Source organism: Etheostoma spectabile, unplaced genomic scaffold, assembly GCF_008692095.1.
Source record: "Etheostoma spectabile isolate EspeVRDwgs_2016 unplaced genomic scaffold, UIUC_Espe_1.0 scaffold512, whole genome shotgun sequence".
NCBI classification, from domain to species: domain Eukaryota; kingdom Metazoa; phylum Chordata; class Actinopteri; order Perciformes; family Percidae; genus Etheostoma; species Etheostoma spectabile.
In genome coordinates this window covers 50,573-70,964 of record NW_022605624.1, presented here as the reverse complement: position 1 = coordinate 70,964, position 20,392 = coordinate 50,573, and the positions used below count along the sequence as shown (strand labels likewise).

Here is a 20,392-nt window from a genome sequence, read left to right as displayed (position 1 = left end):
ACTCCTCACTGACAGTGTCTGGTTCTGTGATAGGCTAGTCACAGCGCTAGTCACAGCGCCTCTCCCTTACACTATTCTGTGATAGGTAGTCAGCGCCCCTCCCTACCATATTCTGGATAGGCTGTCCCAGGCCCTCCCCTACACTATTCGTTGAGGCTAGTCCAGCGCCCTCCCTACACACACAGATTCCTTCTGTTGCTATGTGCCTCACTCCCCACTCGCACACAGAACAACGGTTAAATGAACAGCTCTCTCCCCTCAGGTCCGCGGGGCTTTCCGTTAACATTTAGGGTTTCTTCAGCTCAGGTTTGTTTATACTTCGGTGCAAACTAGTACCTAGAAACCAGGAGCCTTTGGTAAACTGGGTTTGTTCAGACATGGTGTGGTAGAATGGGAATTGGTTGCATCTCTGCCGTCGTTTTTTGTGGTTTTTTTTTTAAACCGCCTGCTGGCTCTAACCAGTTTTTTGAGTGTCTGAAATTTCTTGCTGTGCTTTATAAAAAACATAAAAGGCAATTGCGGTATAATAAATAATATACAAATTAAGATCACAAACAACACATCAACCCCTGCCCCCCCCTCTCTCTCGTTTTTCTCTCTATCTCTTACTCACTCACAGACACACACACACTCACACATACCTGGTGTGAAAATAAAAAACAACCAAAAAAAAAAAAAGTTATCACACTGATCATAGAAAAATTAAAGTTGAAAAAAGAAAGTTATATTGAGTATGAAAAAACCTTGTCATTACATTTTACTTCATAATTGCCACCGCATGTTGTATTCATTGTTGCAAAACTTTTTCTGTATATAGTTCGTTGTTACCATGACACAACACTGATCTGAAGCTCAATACTGATGCTGTCATGTAAAAGTTTTTCTAATCAGCAATAATATAACAATTTCTGATCAACCCATGTCAATTGCATGCTTAAAATAACATAGTTAAAGCCCGCCCATTTCAAGACAACCAGACCCACTTCCGGGTTAAATTCGACCACTTTCGGGTTAGGCTCCGCCCCGTCCGAGTACAGATCTGGATACAGATAATTCATGTGGTAAAACAGATACAGATAATGCTGTACTCGCTCATCCCGTATAATATGTCACAAAAAGTTAGATTTATTTCCATCATTTACACTTTAAAAATAACAGAAAACAAAAAATGGTGTCTGCAAAAGTTTGGGCACCCTGCAGAGTTAGCTGAATCCATTTCTAGTCTTACCCTACCCCTTGGTAAGGGGTAAGGGGTAAGGAGTAGGGGTGAAAACACACCCCTATGAAATGGGACACACTTGGTTACATCACCATACAGTATTGATCACAAACTTCCAAGATGCCGTCTCGTTCTGTAGACAGTGTGGGTTTTGACAACAGTGACATATGCCCTTATATATGTAAAATATTTTTAGTTATTTTATGTCACTTTGGTGGTGCAGAGGCAGATGTTCTTATCTGTAGTACTTAGGTTTGTGCAATCTGTATACACGTGTTTCATGTGTACATACATATACACCCTGTCTGATGGTGTGTGGACTGTTTCATTTAACACCGTTTTGAATGTCATTGATGTTCACAAAAACATTTTGTTTACAAAAATCATTCTTTATGCGATAAATTGAAACTAACAGGCAAAAATGGTACTAAAATGATGTTACAGAACCTTATCAACTATTAGAACCAGAACTAACATGCCACACACATAGAAAGGCACTCATTTGAAAAAAAACAACAAAAAAAAAGACCACAAACAAACAATTAACTACAGCTGTTCTGAATTCCAGACCAGTCTGATGCCTGTTGGCTGTAACCCCCCCTCACATTTCATCAGTGTCCCATATCAAAACCAATAACATTATACAAGTGCATGAACAATGAAATTAATTATAAATTATACAATATACAGTACGATGCAATAATGAATGGGTGCAACATGAACACTGATTTAGGAAACGTTGCTCATTTTCAGCCCCAAAGTGGACCAGCTGCTGTGGAGCTGCTGTGTCTCCTGTGTGATACAGGCGGTATATGTAAAGCACATAGCAATGAATCATAGACCGTTATATTAATATTATAGTATACAATCTATGCGATGTATACAGTCCATTCAAGGCAGGAAATGCGGGACTGTTGTGCAAATCAACGTTGCGATTAGCATTAGCGTTAGCGATTAGCGTTGATACAGCTAGCAATTTAAAAAGTTTCAGTTAGGAAATGGTTGCAAGTATGTATGCACAGGACTGTATAGACCATAAAACAGACTGGCGTAACTTTTAATGAATTATTTAAGCCAAAGTACTTACAGTTATGCGTCTCTCTGGTCGATGCTATTGTTATTATGTACTGTTGATAGTGTGTTTAAGTGAGGTGCGTCCACACTCGGTTCTAGGGCTATACACCCCTGGTCTATCCCCTACCCTAGCAATTGGGACACCACTAGGTCCCGCGTGAACGCGCAAAATTAGGGAAAGGGGCAGGGGTGGGGTAAGACGAAGGATTGGGATTCAGCCTTAATACTTGTACTACCCCTTTGGAAAGCTGAGACTGACAATCATCGTCTGGAAAGACCAGCTAATGTCAATTTAAGGTTTAAATGCTAGAATCATCAGACCTGCCCCAACAATCAGCACCAGGGTTCTTCTAAGCAGTTGTCTGAAAACTGAAATTGAAAATAGTTGACGCTCACAAAGCAGGAGAAGGCTAAAAGAGATAGCAACGCGTTTTCAGATGCCAATATCCTCTGTTCGGAATTTAATTAAGAAAGGCAGTCATCAGATCAGTGGAAGTTAAAGCAAGATCTGAAGAAAAAGAAAAATATCAGACAGAACAACTTGCCCGATTGTGAGAAAAGCAATTCAAAACCCATGTTTGACTGCACGATCCATCCAGAAAGATTTGGCAGACACTGGAGTTGTGGTAACCATCCCAATATAAAGAGATACTTGTACAAATATGGCTTTCATGGAAGAGTCATCAGAAGAAAACCTCTTTACGTCCTCACCAAAAACATCGTGTTTGAAGTTTGCAATTGAACAATAGACAAGCCTGATGCATGTGGAAACAAGTTCTGGGGACCATGAGGTTAAAATAAAACGTTTCGGCGGAATGAGCAAAGTACGTTTGGAGAAGAAAGGGCACAGAATTTAATGAAAGAACCTCTGTCTAACTGTTAAGAATGGGGGGATCAATCATGCTTTGGGGTTGTATTGCAGCCAGTGGCACAGGGAACATTTCGAGAGTAGAAGGAAAAAATGGATTCAATAATTTCATCAAATTTTGGAATGCAAACTTGATGCATCTGTGAAAAAGCTGAGTTAAAGAGAGGAAGGTCTACAAAAGGATAATGATCTTAAACATACCTCAAAATCACAGTAGATTACATCAAGAGGCGAAACTGAAGGTGTTTGCCATGGCCTTCACAATCTCCGACCGCAACTAATTCACAGAAATCACAAAGAACTGGAAGACTTTTGTAAGGACAAATGGGCGAAGATACCTCAAACAAGAATTGAAAGACTCTTAGCTGGCTACAAGAAGCGTTCCAAGCTGTGATACTTGCCAAAGGGGCAGTACAAGGTATTATCTCTGCAGTGCCTAAACTTTTGCAGACACCATTTTTTTGTTTTCTGTTGTTTGAAAGTGTAAATGATGGAAATAAAATCTAACTTTTGTGACATATTATACGAATGTCTAATCTGTACTTGATGCCTTTTGGAGATTTTTCCATCTTTTCTTGGCTTCTTTATGCAATTTACTACAAATTTTTACTGGGGTGCTCAAACTTTCGAGCCCCACTGTATTTCAAGGACTATAAGATAGTGGAACTTTGTATTGGGCAGAAGGTGGAAGGTCATTTTGTCAGCTCCAGCAGATCAAAAGTTGGGCATTTTGCTGCTGATTGGTTCTGTGAAGTCTTGTATCACGTATATAATAATTAAACAATTGTTTGATGTGACATGGTGGGTCCCTTTCTCACAGAATACCAACATTCTGTGGCTTTATTGACATTTTTTGCCTGTCAGCTAAAAATTACCAAAAATGCATTTCGACGTAATTAACACAAAAACATTAAGTTAATTTTTGATCCTCATTTTTATTTAACTGTGCAAAAAAAACAATTTAAAAAAGTTATCTTTTAAATTAAAATCTATAGTTGAAAAAAAGACTGATGAACAAAAAAGAACTCTTACAACTTAGTTGAATACAAATTCAAAAATTCCTTAAAATGTCTATTATGAACTACTTGAAAGAGCTCCACTGCAATGATCCCATACAATGTCTTTTAGAATTAGAATGAGATCTACATGTAGTATGCAGGGGTGAGTACAAATAGGGGTTGAGTTTACTGTCTTCTGAAGAAAGCTGCTGTTCTCAGGACCTGGCGGGGTAGTACCTTCGGAGGGCAGGACTGCCGGGTGGCACTGTCTTACATGAAGGAAATACTCATCAGGGCGGTTTGAGGTGTAACCACAGTCCTCACATACAAAGATCTTGGAGCGGCTCTGGCGGTAGGCATACTGTGGAACACCATGAATTTTTTCTCTATGGGACTCCAGAGAGCAACGCTGTGTGAAGGCTTTCTCACATAGCTCACACTTGTAGGGACGTATACCTGCATCAGGGTGAGAGAAAAAGAGTTTTTTTTCCAGTGCAAGTTCGTGGGGATGCATTATTACATTGGATTGGAATCAGTGGTTTGTAGTCTTGCATTGCCAGACCTACTGTGTGTCTACAGGCCATATAGTAAGGGTGCTACACTACATCCTCATAAACCTTGGAAGAAGGGGTGTGGGTGCTATCAACAGTATCCTTAAACTTTGATTATTATTATGTATTTTAATTGTAGGATTTTATTAAGGTTTCATGATCAGAGCTTCATAATTGTCAGCTTTCGGCCAAACAGCTGACAACTCTAATCTTTATTCATCTTTTACAGCAGAGCCATCTAAGTCACATTGCAAAACCAAACTAAAATATGCCATGTTGTACTAACAGGCCTATGTCATTTGAGGAAAAAGTAGCTAATTTGAAGTTTAATGTAATAGAACTCCTGCAGTAGTATTTAAGTGCATTTATTTTCTAGTAAAACAAAACATTAACATCATTGTGCCTGTTCTAGCCCAGCCCCATTCTCATGGCAATTCGTGAAATGGTAAAATTATTTATCTATTGATTCATGTACAGGTACACGATTTTCAACATTTTTGTAGTGGTGAGCACAATGTTAAACGAATGCATTCCAATTAGAAGCGTCTTTCGTGATAACAGCACAATTACTTAGCAAGTTGTATTGAAAAGGAGGAGGAGGTTTTGGGATTTTCGCATTCTTCTTCTCCTAATCATAACCGTCCCCTTGTTGTTGCTGTCCTCCTCCTTCCTTTTGCTGTTGTTCCTTTCCTAAACACAACCGTCAGGTTGTTTCACCGGTGTGTGGCGTTTTGTCTTTTTTTATGGCTGACTCCAAATTTTGTAAAGATCAAAGAACTTTATCTGAACCGTGGCGTAATTTTAGCTGCAAGAAGTGATAAATGGGCCTTTACCTCCCCAGATGGTAGGGGGTAATGGCGGAAGGCCGGTTGCGCCACCCGACTTGCACTTGCAGCTTAATAATTTCTGATTGTAACAGAGTATTTTTAAAATGTGGGTCTATACTTTGATTTATGTAAAGGATTTTCAAAGAAAGCCTATAGGATGCAGCAGACATTATTGTTCTAAAACTGCTGTAGTGTGTGTGTGTGTGTGTGTGTGTGTGTGTGTGTGTGTGGTGTGTGTGTGGAGTTGAGTAAAGTTTATTTGACTGTGTGGGTTCGCATATGCCTCTTGAAGTCGAAGGTATGTGAATCCTTTGCCAAAAATCGACAAGGATGTCTCTTCACCAGGCTGTGGCACTTCAAGTGTCGAGTCAAAATGCGCTGGCAGAGGGAATATCTTGTGGCACAACGAGCACACAAAGTCACCTGAGCTGGGGGAAGTACGGGGACGGGGCTGTAGAAAGAGTAACTGCTTGATGAATATGAAAAAATGGATGATCAGCATCAGGATTTTCTTACTCTGTTAACTTACAAGGAAAACTGTGCAGTCTTAACAGTTATCAATACACAGTATGCCTAATAGTGCTGGTGTGCTCCAAGCACAAAACACTGGTATTTTGGCTTTCTACACTGAGGTGGTGATTAGCTTGATCCTTTCTAGGTACCAAAACTATCTCGCTACGACTAAACTAAATAAAATTTAAAATCTTACCTTCTACTTTAGAAGACAGAGGCCTAAATTGTCCTATATAAAAATGAATAATTCTCTTAGGCCTAAAGATCCTTCTGGACCATGCGTCGCGGCTTTATCCATGCTGCTCGAATAAGGCTCCACAAAACTCACATGTCAGAGGATTATTACAGCCTATAGGGCACCATTAGGCCAGCGGACGGATGCTGACGTACTACTATTTCCATCTCTTAGAGTGCGGGCTTTAAGATGCATTGTGCTATTACCCCATGGAGGCATATCTAATGGTTATGCTAACTCCCTTACCCCATCAGTGTACAGCTTTACTAAGTAAGCTCTAACTCCCCATAAGTCCCATTACGTGTTTCACTTTTCCTTACTATCCCTTTGCAATAGTTGCGTAGCTCAGTCCTTTTCTGTTGATATTTAAGGCTTTCTGCTTTCCTTAAAGTTGTCAATCTAACACATTACTGCCTTCTTTCTCAATTCTGTAGCCCTCCTCCACTGTCTTGGAAGTTGCTTCACTCTCCAAAGATCTGTTGCTGCCTTGACTTTACTACCTCTAAAACTATCTTTTAGGGGCCAAAATACATTTCAGATCTGCTACTACTATGAACCACCCCGACCTCTCAGGTATTGGGACCGGTCTGCTTGCTGTCCCAGAGTTAAAACTAAACAGGGGGAAGCAGCTTTCGTTATATGCTCCACATATCTGGAAGAAGCTCCCAGAAAACTGCAGGTCTGTCACTACTTGCATTTCTTTAAATCAAGGTTGAAGACCTTTATTTTTTGGTTTGCCATTCTTTAAATAATTGTTAATTCATTACTGAAGTAGCATTGTTAAACTATATTACAATCTATATAATCATATAGAGAGGGTTAAAAAGTGGACCGGTGGGACGGGCCCATTCTGGGATCGGCAAGGATTGAGGGAGGATTACGTGTATAGAGCAGCCTAAATCTTGTTTGCTGCTTTATATTTTTAGTTGTTTAATAAGCTCTTTAATGTTCATCCTTAACTGCACTGTAACTTTTCTTTTGTATTTTATCTTTTTCTTAATGTCTTTAAACTGCTCTTTAATGTTTTAGTAATGAACATTAAAATGCCAGTTGCGGAAATGTGCTACATGTAAAGCTGCCGCCTTTGGCCTTGTGTTACAAACCCTAAAATGTCTCCTTTCAACCTTGACAAAGACAGCTGCCTGTAAGTTTTGATGCGAAATATTCATCACGCCTGGTGTATAATGGCCTTAAAGGAAAGACTGCTGTACAGTTTGAATGAGTGTGAAGTCCAGTGACCGTAACCAAAGTTCACAGGATAATGCAGCCCTGCCACTAAGGACAAAGCAGAAGGTAGCACTGTGCTGCAGAGTAGGCCGCCAAGGAAAAGAAGTGTATGGGCAGAAACCAAATACTGATAATATAAAGAATTGGGCTACCGTAAAGGCCATGTGGGAAATTGTAATCAGACCTGTGCAGGTGCTAAAAAGGACAGTAATAAAAATTAGAGAAAATGAACTATGATATGGTGTGAAAATGTTTTAAGTTTGACATACAGAACATACAATTGAGTTTGGACTACAGCTTCCTTGTTGTTGTTTTATAATTCCATAAGTATACAACACAATGTATGGTTGCTGCCCTTATTGCGGTGCAAAAGCTCAGAAGAATTTACCTCGTACTTCACTTTATCGCTGTGTAATTTGGTTTTCTGTGTAAAAGCAACCGTTTAAAACATTTATGTGTGATAATTGGACTCAGAAAACCTCCCTGGTGTGATAAGGCCTTACCTTAATACTGTGGGCCACTGAAGTGCTTTCCCTTTTTGAGGTGTGTTCCACTTCAAGTGATAGCACTGCCTGTGAATCATCTTTCACCCCTGTTCTCACGAGTCTTGGGGTAAATAATGGGCTTGGGCTGTAAATGTACACTCTAACATAGTAAGCTGCTGCCACCAGGGATTGCTAGTCCATGTGTTCCAGTCAAGTCCATTTCCTTCAGTAAACTGTCTTTCCAAGCTGTCAGCTGTCCTATTCCTAGCTATTCACTAGCTGATACTAGATATGATAGTTATCAGTATAGAGTACAAAAACATGCCAAAAGTTGGGGAACATTGTATGAAGCCCAGTAAACTTGGTCATAATATAGGAGTGACACTATACTTGACAAGAAAAGCCGACTTACCTTTGCTCTGTTGACCAGTGCCAGGGCACTGGATGGTGAAGGAGCCCCTTAGCATAAACGTTGACCAGTCGGCTTAGTGTCAGCTCCTGGTCCTCTGATGCTGCAAAAGGTATGACACTGTCATTCAGCTGCTGTCCACACCCTATGGTGGCTACTGACTGAGGCACAGTTGCAGGTTGGGTGTCAGGACTGCAGGGTATCTGTGCCGTAGCAATTTCACTCACTAAAATGGATAAAAATAAACAATTGTTTGTGTATAAGTAAATTAACAAACTCTAATGAATGACACATATACAAATCGTAGATAATATAAATACATAATACATACCTGCATACATACCACAACAACAAAAAATACATGCTACATTTAACACGGACAAAAACAACTTTGATGTTCTGCCTAATTCTGACAGCTGAAAAACATTAAAGATTTGTTTATTAAATTTTACCTTCTGTGTTATCTTTTTCCACTCAAGCTGTTCTGGCTCTTTCCATTGCCATGCTCCCACATGCCCCACGTTTCTTTTTAACAAGGAAAGACCTAGGCATCCTTTTGAATTCTCTTATCCTTATTTGTTTTTTCTTCAACTTCCGTGATCCGTCCTAACCTCTGATCCTTGCACACACACTGCTTTTAGTTTATCTGCCAACCTAGATATTACCTTACTTCCAATCCTTATATCACAACCCCAGCAATCTGTAGGTACTGTATCCCAGCAAAATCACAGTGCTTATTCCATAACACCTCTGGAAGAGTGGTGAGGTTTGGAGCTCTAAAGAAGGGGGGTAGAATGCTCATGACTGGAGTACACCGTGTTGACTGTATGTGTGCGCCATTTTAACTGGTCCCCCACTGGTTTTGCATGTCAGGTATGGAATCCGGGGAGTTTCGCATTCAAGGGCCCTTGGAATGCAAATTTGTGCCTCGGACCAAGTCCTGGCTCCAGACAAGGGCACGGTCTGAGTAACAGGAGCAAGTCAGAGGAGCCACAGCCTTAATGCTAGGTAAATCAGCCCTTTCTCTTTTTTTAGCCTCTTTCTCTTGCAATTGTTGGGGGATTACAGAGCTTCAAAAAAAAAACACAAAGGCCATTCACACACACTTTTAAGCACTTGCTGTCTGTGACGGTGATCTTTGCATGATTACACATACCTGATGATACTTTTTCTGTCAATACTGAGATAAGCAGCAGCCCCTGCAACCCTGGACAGAAAACAGGTGATGTAAAAATGTAGTATTAAAATTTCCAAAACTGTCAAAACAGAGTATTATTCTGTTGAAAAGTCTGCTTATGAACGAAATATTTGAAAGTAAACTGCACAACCTGGTCCAATTGTCTGCACAGTAAGTGGCATTTGTAAAGAACAATGACTGCGAGGATCTATTTCACTGGACTCTGCATGGCAATACAAAGTAGCTCGAGACTAAACCCCATCATGCAATAGCAATAGAGGTCACTCCAAGAACATCAGGATGATCAAGAAGAACAAACGTAGGTAGTAGAAACCCTTTAGTCCCATCTCTTACATTTAGCAGTGTATGTCCCACATTTCAAAAACTGCATTCACATACTGCCAATGTTCCAATATGTAGTATAATATATATTTTATTCATGTAAAAATTGAACAGCTGAACTATTCAAGTTTATCTGTCAGTGGTTGGCAATGGATGGTAACAGTGGAAACAACTGTGGCCATAATATTCAAATTGGTAAGTAATAAAGAACTTCCTTGCTGCTTAACCCTCGGGGGTCAGGAGTTCCACTGCAAAATCAGCAGGTTGTCGTGGTTTAGATTACAATATTTCATTATAAGAGAAACATAATAATTTTAATCTATGTTATAATTTCTAATGTGTGCACTTCCAAATACTGTGTTTTAGAAAAAAAAGTGTTACAAAATATGTTAAACGTGTTAAATTACAGGACTTAGATGAAACTTTCACAGGTACATCTCGGTACCGGATTTTCATTTTCTAACAACACACTCCTTTCTAAATAATTTAATTTTAAGTAACACTGTGCTGTACTTCAATATGTATATATTTTGAGTATTTATTGCGCTTACCATAAAATCCACATTTCAGGCTCAGATGAGCATGCATTCTGAGTTTTGCATGGGCTCACACTTTAGGAGTTTGGTCAGGTCTTCCCATTACATTTAAACATGTTTGATGCTCAGTGTTCTATGTTTGATGTTCACTTTTAAATTCATAAAAAAATATTTGAATGTGTGTTACTTATTAAGGGGTCCAAGCCGAGAGGCTGGGAACAAAGCTACGTGGTCCACACAGCAGGGCTGTGGAACCCTATTGTTTTTCTGAGGATATTTCCTCCCCTCCACCATTATTCTTCTCATGCGTAAAACTCACTCTACAGCCTTAACTGTACATGTGGCAGTGTGCATTTAAGCACGGTCCAAATATATCATAATCACTATCATACTGATGAATAAAACACTTAAAAATATGTCCGTATTTAAAATAATGCAGATTAAAGACAAATTAAAAAACCTTCTGCCATCCCGGCGGGTGCGTCCAGAGCTTCTACTTTTCAAAATAAAGCTTGCATCTAGGATAAAATGCTAATAAACAATAGGCTATCTCTCACTTTTCAAAGTAAAAGTTGTGTAACTATCATGCTAATGAATAAAATACTTGAAATGATTGGGTGTGTTTTTAAAAGTTTAAAAAATATATGTCTGTCTCTAAATATGCAGATAGTGAAGGCAAACAAAAAATTCTTATGGCTGCAACTGGAGCCTCCGCCTCATGCCCTCTGCCATGCTGATAAGTACATTGTATTGCAGCAATGTCCCTGTGAAGGATGAAAACGATATAGCATATCAATTAAAAAGGACTCTTGGAAAGAGTGTAACATGTTTATTTTGTATCTTGTTCTTGTGTGTGCAGATCTGTTATCCCTCCTCAGGAAATCCTGCTGTTAGTTGGCAGAAATGGCTGAGTTGCTGATGCAGGTTCATCAAATGTAGGCTCATTAATATCAGGGAACAACACAACAATAACATTCAGAAATGAGCAAACATGAAAAAATTGTTGCTTTAACAGTTTAAAAAAAAAATTCAATGATGTTGCAACAACGGGTACAAATTTACCCTGACCATCTGGAAAATTATTCGCGATTTTTATTTTGACCCTCTGAATTTACCGTTGGACACACTGGGATGAGAAGGGATGGCATGAGACAGGACGGCATGATGGGGCGCTCCAGCTGCAGCCATACCCGCCTCAAATTTTGTAAAGACAGGCCATTGGGGGCTCTATATATCAACATAGACAATTTTGGGCCATTTTATTCCTTCTGAGGCCAAGTGCGTCCAGTATGACCCCAAACCGGCAATTCTGACTTAACTTTGTAACTCACATAAATAACTAGTAGAAACATACTGTCTTTGGAGCTAAAACCTTATAGTGGCTCTGCTGATGTCTTGTTGTCTTCCTATCCCTTACAGAAGTTTTTGTATCCAGACTAGAAGCCCGAGTTTTTCAGGGTCATTGTGCAATTAATCCGTACTGTTACATGCAGATGATACACTCTATGTAAGAAATGTAAATATTTGTCCTTATATGAGTTTATAATGTCAATCTGTTATTTTGCACTGGATGACTCAAAATATATAGAACTGTTTGTTTAACACAATGCTTGTTTGGCATTGCTGGTGTGTGCAATACAAATATACAGTATATCTGTGAGATTCATGTTCGGTTTCATTTATTTATATTTATATGTGCTTTATGGTTCTACAACCTTTTGATGATGTTCAAAGATTGAATATGGACAACAGGGTTGATGTTTTACAAGCTTATAGAAAATGAAATCAGATGACCAGAGGTTGTAAAAATCCTTTTGGTCTCTGGGATATTTGTAATAGCAATGTACCACATAACCTTGCGGTCACACACCTCTCGATATTTCCTGATGTTTGCGTTTTGCATTGTTACGCTTGGGTTCTGGTTCTGTCGACCAAACAAATATCCTAGCTGGCTACCAAACAGATGTATCAATTTCCAGCAATTTAAATTCTATCAGCAAAAAGGTTAAGATTAGTTCAAACATGCCACTAATCTGCCATTAGGGGGGGACATATAATCAACGTTTGTGTTTGCAGATAACTAACACATGAAGGATTGGCCATTACTTGGCGCTTTTGTCGACGTAGATCGGTTTTGGATTTTTACTCAATCATTAAGGTGCTTAAGCAATGTTGGGGTATGTCAGTTAGTTGATGTTAAAGTATTGTCAAACAACAGTTCTCGACGTCGACTCGCGTCGGGATGACTGGCGCAAAGGCTTGGACCCGTCATAACTGCTTGCAGTTCTAGTTGTAAGCAATACAGCTACAGCATGTTTACCCTCGGACCAGAAGTTAAGTGCTGCTCAAGGCTCACTGGGTGAAGTTAATTGTATTTATATAGCACCAAATCACACAGAAATTATCTCAAGACACTTTTAAAAAAAGCAGGGCCCTGCTTTGAATACAGATTTAACAAACTTGAGCCACTGGTGGCACTCATGGGATGCCCCCATGTAAAAAAAAGTTGTAAAAGTGCCCGTTGGTGCCCCCACGGCAGAAAAAGGGGAGGTGTTTCTCAAATAGGGTTACGTATACCTCTAGGGGTACTTTGGAATAATTAAAAGGGTATGTTGTTTGTTTTATTGGGATTTAAAAATATACAGGGTTCTTATCCTAATAATTATATAATTTAATAAGTAATTACAATATTGTTGTGTTAGTGGAATAGAACAATAGCGCAGTGTAAAATCTCTTAAAAAGTCCAATTAAAATCTTGTTATACCTGTAGAAACCCTGTAAGTTTAGAGTCTCAGTAATATATGTGCCTTTTAAAAATAATTCTTTTACTGGGCAATAATATGATGATATGTTCTGGTAGATTTCCTGTGCTTGCTGAGGACTGTTCATTGTACTGTGTGTGTAGCCTTCCAGAACTGCACGCTAACTATGCAAAACACCAGTCTGCGTGCTGCAGCATGGAAATTAAATGGCAAAGACGGTAGCTTCACTTTTCTCATGAACTAGACAAAAAAACGGCCTTCAAAGTTAAACTAATCCAGCCTCTTTGTCTACTGATGTTTTACCATTATATGAGCTATGTTGATTATGGATGGATAGCTACCATAAAAAACAAAGACTGTTCATCGAAAAAATATTTTTTGTTAATCGGGTTGATGTTACATTTACTGCCCCCTGTGGGTCTTGGCAAAAAGCTGGTTTTAACTTTGTTTAACATAATGTAACACAAATCAAAGATTAGCTTTACAGAGCCATCAACAATGGCTTGATTAAAGACGAGAGATTTTGTTGTTTTGCTTCAGGTAAATGACCAGTCTGACAGGACATACAAGAGGCCATGTTTACTGTTGATGTGTTTCATTGTCTGCCACACCCCTTCCTGCCTCTTTAAGTTAGAACGGCTTTGCTTCTTTAGCTCACTATTGTATCTGTTTATTCTATAAGAATCAGAATCAGAAAAAGCACAATGGAGAGTAATCAGAGAGATAAGATCCATAAGAGATAGAATGAAACAATAATCAGTTAACTTTATTCTATAAAGTAGTGGGTTGTAGTTTTCAAACTCACGCAAAACACTTTTCCTGTGATATGACTTAATGGCGAGCTGAAAGCAGTCGATGCTGTTGACGTTTACTTCGTGAGACAAGCAGGATAACATTGGTTTCTAGGCCGGGGAACTGACTGACAGGCTGAGGTTGTAAGGCAAGGAACTTTATTCTATTTCACCTTTCAGCACCAAAGGCAATTCAAAGGGCTTTAAACAAAAATTAAAGAGCATAAAAATGATCATGTGAAAATAAAACATGCAAAAACCAAATAATAAACACAAATAGTAGGAATAAAGTTGAACTACAAATGCAAGCAGTTATGACAGGGTCCAAGCCTCCTTGCGGCATCACCGGGTGTGTCCGAAAGCGGGACTAGTCTACGTGAGTTGGCACAATGCCCCTAATGGCGATCTTCGCAAAATTGGCATGCCAAACAAGTATCAAAAGTTTCATGTCGATGCTTTACTATGGCAGAGATATTGAAAATTGCATATTTCCCATTTAAATAAGTGAGTTATAGGCCAAAAAAAAATTAACGTTGATTGTAGCGCCTCCTAATGGTCGTTCTTCGTCAAATTTGATGGACTATCCTAGTGGGCCCTCGACAATGATGGGACTCTGAACAAATTTATGCGATAACTTTTAATTTGGCGAGACTGATTATACGGAAGAGGATTAGGGCCACTGGTGAAAAATGTATGTGAGTACTGACTTTATTCTCAGAATTCTGACTTTAATCTCAGAATTCTGATTTAATCTCAGAATTGCTTATTCTCAGGACTCGCATCATTTCCACCAGTGGCCCTAACGTCTTCTCATAGATTATTTTGTAACTAGCTAGGTAAATTTGTTTGAGCATCAAATGCGCATACTTGCAAAATTATTTTAGTAAATTTTTATCAGGCCACTGGAGATGTACTTACCAGGTTTTATGCAGATCACTCACACGGCCTGGGAGGAGTTTGAAAAAGTGGTTTGGAACGGATGGGGCGGGGCAAACCATCACAATTCAAAAGGAAGTGTTTGCTGAGTTCATCAGTGATACCCAACACCTAAGATTCTACTTAACAGTTCAAAAGCCATTAAAATTGGGGTGAAGTGAGCACACGGCCATGGTTTAGTATAGGAGGGGCTCAATATCCATGTAGACCACACGTTATAAGCACATGTAATCGAATGAGTTTGTCATGTAAGCTGATTTCCTGTTGCCAGCGAGAGGCAATATGGCCAAAAGTCCATTTTGGCTTGGACTTTGTCAATCGTGAGAATTTCAAGCAGATATGACAACGCACACTCAAGTTACAACAACTTTTGTTCATCGAAAATGCTTTAAAAAAGTCATGCCGACACCGTTGAATGAAAAAAGTTGTATTTTAATACCTTTCATCGTGAGGTCTTAGATGACACAGACCGAATTGAAGTTGACCGGATGAAAGTATGAAAGTATAGTTTTGGCCCTACGTCCTGTTGCCACTAGGGGCGCTATGACTTTGACTCAATTTGTCCAGTAATGTCCTCGAGTTGGAGTTAGAATCGTAAAAAGTTCGAGCCAGTTGGCAATGTACAACTGTGTTACCCAAATTCCTGTTGGATGGTGAAACGTACAAAAGGCCCTCAGCCATGGCCATGCCCTATGACGAAAGGTTTTCTTTAAAACTTTTCAGCTTTAACATCTTAGATGGCACACGACCAAATCGAAGACGCTTGATGAAATCTCTAGGGGGAGTTTTTTTAAGGACACAACATGGAAATGGCCAAAAATCGCAAAAATGTTGAACTTCCAGTTTAAAAATGGCGGACTACCTGTAGCGTAAGGGTAAGGCTCCAATGAGCTTTTTTGTACGTCTTGATGTACTATGTGTAACTGTGTTCGTTAGTCTAAATTAAATGTTATGCAGAGTGCTCCAATTTCTTTTCTTTTTTAGGGGACGGTAGCGGCCATTTTGGGGTCTATTCCCAAAACGCTTAAAATATGTACTTGTTCACCAGGCTTGATGCGTCCGCCAATATTTGGCGAGTTTTGATATGTTAAGTCCTCAAAAAGGCCTTTCATTTGCCAGCGAAAGATAATAATATTTCTTCAGTTTCAATAGGCTTCTACTGTGGCACTGGGCCTACAAGATTAAAAGATGATCCTTACCACTAATACTTGAGTATAAATAAACATACACATAACTCCTGATGATGAATCTATTTTTATAACAGTGGTCCTAACGATGAATACATTGTGGCTTCCCGCGAAGTAGAACTACTTTTGCCATTGTTCACCCCGTGTTGTATGGCAGTTGTACTATAAAACTCCCATCTAGGGATTACATTGCATACACGTTAAATTCAACATTTTTAAAGAAAACACAATTAAATGCAAGTGAACATTGGGAATATAGTGTTACCAGGGTACGTTGTCTCTGTTTGAAATCCAGAATTATTTTACTATCCATGCGGCCATATGATTGACAATTGTTTGCTAGGATACCGAGCCCACCCGCCATTCTCCTTATTTAGTTGCTCTCTAGACACGATGTGTTGTGACTTAATTGATTGAGCTCCTGACTACTACACTAAAGACACAGGAGACATTAACCGATACATTGAAAAGTTGATGGACAAATCTCCAAAAGCATTAAAGACAGATAGACATTGTATATGTCACAAAAAGTTAGATTTTATTTCCATCATTTACACTTTCAAATAAAAGAAACCAAAAAATGGCATCTGCACAAAGTTTAGGGACCCGGCAGAGTTAATACTTGGACTGCCCAAGGGCAAGTATCACAGCTGGAATGCTCTTGTAGCCAGCCAAGAGTCTTTTCAAGTCTTGTTTGAGGTATCTTAGCCATTCTCAAAGTCTTCCATCTTTTGCTTCTTTTTTTAAGGTCTATGTAAACATTTTCAATTATGTTGAGGTCAGAGATTGTGAAGGCCATGGCAAAATCTTCAGTTTAACGCCCCTTGATGTAATTACCGTTTAATAACTAGGCACTTTTCAGGCAGCGAGGCATCAAGTTAGCGTCCAAAAACTTGCTGAAATGTACTGGATCAATTTTTCCTTTTACTTGGAAATGTTCCCTGTGCCCATGGCTGCAATACAAACCCAAAGCATGATTGATCCACCCCATGGTTAACAGTTGGACAGAGGTTCTTTTTATTAAATTCTGTGCCCTTTTTCTCCAAAGTACCTTGCTCATTTCGACCGATGCATCAGGCTTGTTATATGTTCATTGCTAATCTTTTTTGTGGTGAGGACTTAGAAGAGGTTTTCTTGATGACTCTTCCATGAAGACCATATATGTACAAGTATCTTTTATAGTGGAATGGTGTACCACACTCCAGTGTTTGCCAGGTCTTTCTGGAGGATCGTGCAGTCAAACGTGGTTTGACTTGCTTTTCTCACAATTGTGCGATTCGTTCTGGTCGATATTTTCTGGTCTTCCAGATCTTGCTTTAAACTTTCAATGTATCCTGATTGACTGCCATTTCTTAATTACATTCCGGAACAGAGGATTGGCAATCTGAAAAGCTTTGCTATCTTCTTATAGCCTTTCTCTGCTTTTGTAGTGCAAACTGTTTCAGTTTCAGTTTTTCTAGACAACATGCTTAGACAGAAAACCATGGTGCTGCTTGTTGGGGGCAAGGTCTGATGAGTCTTGGCATTCAAAACCTAAGATTGACATCACTTGGTCTTTCAAGAGATGATTGAACGAAACCATGACACTGTCAGGTCTCAGTTTTCCAAAGGGTGCGGTGCATGCTAAACGCTGCAGAGTGGCAAAATTTTGCGATGCGATTGTTTTTTTGGTGTCTTCTTTATTTGAAATGGTAAAAGATGGAAATAAAAATTAAATGTTTGTGGACATATTATACAAATGTCTAATCCATCATTTGATGCTTTTGGAGATTTTCTCATCTTTTTTTTGGCTTCTTGATGCACATTAAACAATTTTTACTGGGGTGCCCCAAACTTTCGAGCCCCACTGTTGATAAGTGCGCCCGTCCAGGTGCTGAGGGACACTGCAGTTCCAGTCGTTAATTTTGGCATCATCTTTGCCTTTTCTGATTGGCATTGGGATGGGATACATTCCCTCCTGTACACTGCATTCCGTTCAATCTGGTAGTTACGGGGTTCTTCCTGTCACTGTGTGCGCCGCTCTGGTAATTCAGGGTTTGTGTTTACTGGGAATCACATTGCAGGAGGTAAGGTGGACCCTAGGTAGAAGTGCTGGATTCACCTTGGTGCTGTGCATTCCCCACAAGACAATATAGCCACTCACTGACTGACAATGTACATACTTATGTGATGTTTTGAGGTGGGACTGAGCGGGAGGGAAGCGGAGAAAACTGACCGCTGGCTCTGTAGGTGGTTGAGACAAACGAGTCTCCCAGCTCAACAGGCCCGGGATCCAGGAGCAACCAGCTACCACCAGGCTAAGCAGCTCAGTGTTCCAACTGGGTTTAGGGTAACGCGATGGCCACTAAGAATTAAGAGACACTAGAGGAGCTAAAGCAGCCATGAGCACAGGATGGGTGTGTCATGATTCTGCCTTCTCACACTTCTCATGTATTGAGTGAATTTTGGGTTCATATTGCAATTTGGAATAAAATAAAAAATGAACAGGGCTCATTTCAGTGTGTGTTTAGCTGATTAGATAATGTTTCAATATGTGTGAAGCTTGATCAGATCATCACCCTCCTGAGATAACAATAAAGTTGGTATAGACAGGTTACACAGTGTAGGACAGTGGAAAAGGGCAAAGGACTAAAAACAGGAAAGAGACAGAAGTTGTGAAACAACTGTTATGAATTTGGTGATGTGGGAAGTCATGTAAGAGTTATGTGAAATTAAGGTACGCTCCTCCCTTTGAGGGTGACTGACGAACCATTGAACCAAGAGAGTGACCAATAACAACTGGCCCCAGCCAAAGAAACTGTGAAGACTATGGGCAGAGTAGAATAGAATAGTAAACTGTCGGGAGTAGAATTTCATTCTGCAGAGTTTCAGATCAAGTGTATAGCCCACATTGATGTGTTTGTCTTGTATTTCTTTTGCTTTAATTAATTATAAATAAATATAGAGAGATGAGAGAAGTTTGGAGGCTTTTAAGACTTCTTCTGAAACACAACACTACAAATATATTAAATTTTGCTGTGCTAATCTAACATTATTTATCATAAATTTTGCTTGTTTATGGGGTGGGATTGCTGTTTACTGTGCCACTGGTTCTTAGTGTCTGTCACTGATGGTCACTACATGAATGTGTTTAGTTTTGTGTGGTAGGAGGGGGTCACTGGGTCTTGCGTTTTGCACCCCGCGTTGTCACCATATTCTGCAAAAATGCACACAAAACCTGTTGATGGGCAACACACTGTTTGCAGTTGCATTGTCAAAGCAGAAGCAGAATCAGAATACTTTAATGTAGCGGTCTTGAGTGTTCTGGCCCAGTCAGTTAGTTGTCCAAGTGCACTCCAGGTATTTGTAGTCCCCACAATGTCCACACTGAACCCCGGATGGAACCAGGGCTCACTGGGGCCTTGGCTCTCCTTAGATCCACCACCAGCCTCCTAGTCTTTGTTATGTTGAGCTGTAGATGGTTGCTCACTCCATGTGACAAAGTCAAAAGTTGTGTAAGGTGGAATAGCATCTTAATTTTAGTTTCAGGGTGGAATTGTCATACATAATGGTTTCAGCACTATAGAGAGGACACAATAAGCTAGGCTGGTAGCTTTTTTTTTTTTCGGACAAGGGATGGAGGGGTCAGAGTGCCATGGTTTAAGAGTCAAGGTTGCGAATGCGAAGTCCGTATGTCAAAAAAACTGAAAAAGTCATAGTTATAGTTGTCAAAAAAAAGTCACTAAAAATATAAGTATAGTATTGCCAGAGAAAGTCAGGAAGAACATGCAAAACTACACAGAAAAAGGCCAAGAATCAAACACGGTGTGAGAGTCTGCAGTGCCTACTTTGTGGTGCTAGCAACTAGCCCACCAATAATTAAGTGAAAACACTCATAGCACAGTCCCTCCAGGATTTTTGCGTTGTTGCGATACAACTCACACAATTTAAACCAATCACTGTGGATTTTGGTGTGACTCGCAATTTTGACCAATTTCATCCATCCCAGCAGTCCATGGTGTCAGTATGTGACCTCAGAGAAACAATGACCAAGCGGAGGAACGGGTTGACGCCAAATTCATTTTTTTGTTTTTGATATGAAGACGAGATTGTGTGTCTCGAAAATCTCACATTTACCAACAACATGTACAGCGAAAGACATTCCTGCAACCTGTAATTTTAAGATCAAGTCCGCGGTAATGTTTTTTTATTCGAAGTTCTGTGATAGGCTAGTCCCAGCGCCCCTCCCTACACACACAGATTCCTTCTGTTGCTA

At 39.7% G+C, this 20,392-nt stretch overlaps 1 pseudogene; it reads right to left on the bottom strand.

Annotated features, from left to right (window-relative positions):
• Positions 1–4,303: 4,303 nt before the first annotated feature.
• Positions 4,304–11,649, bottom strand: LOC116686855 (putative transcription factor ovo-like protein 3; annotated as a pseudogene).
• Positions 11,650–20,392: the final 8,743 nt, after the last annotated feature.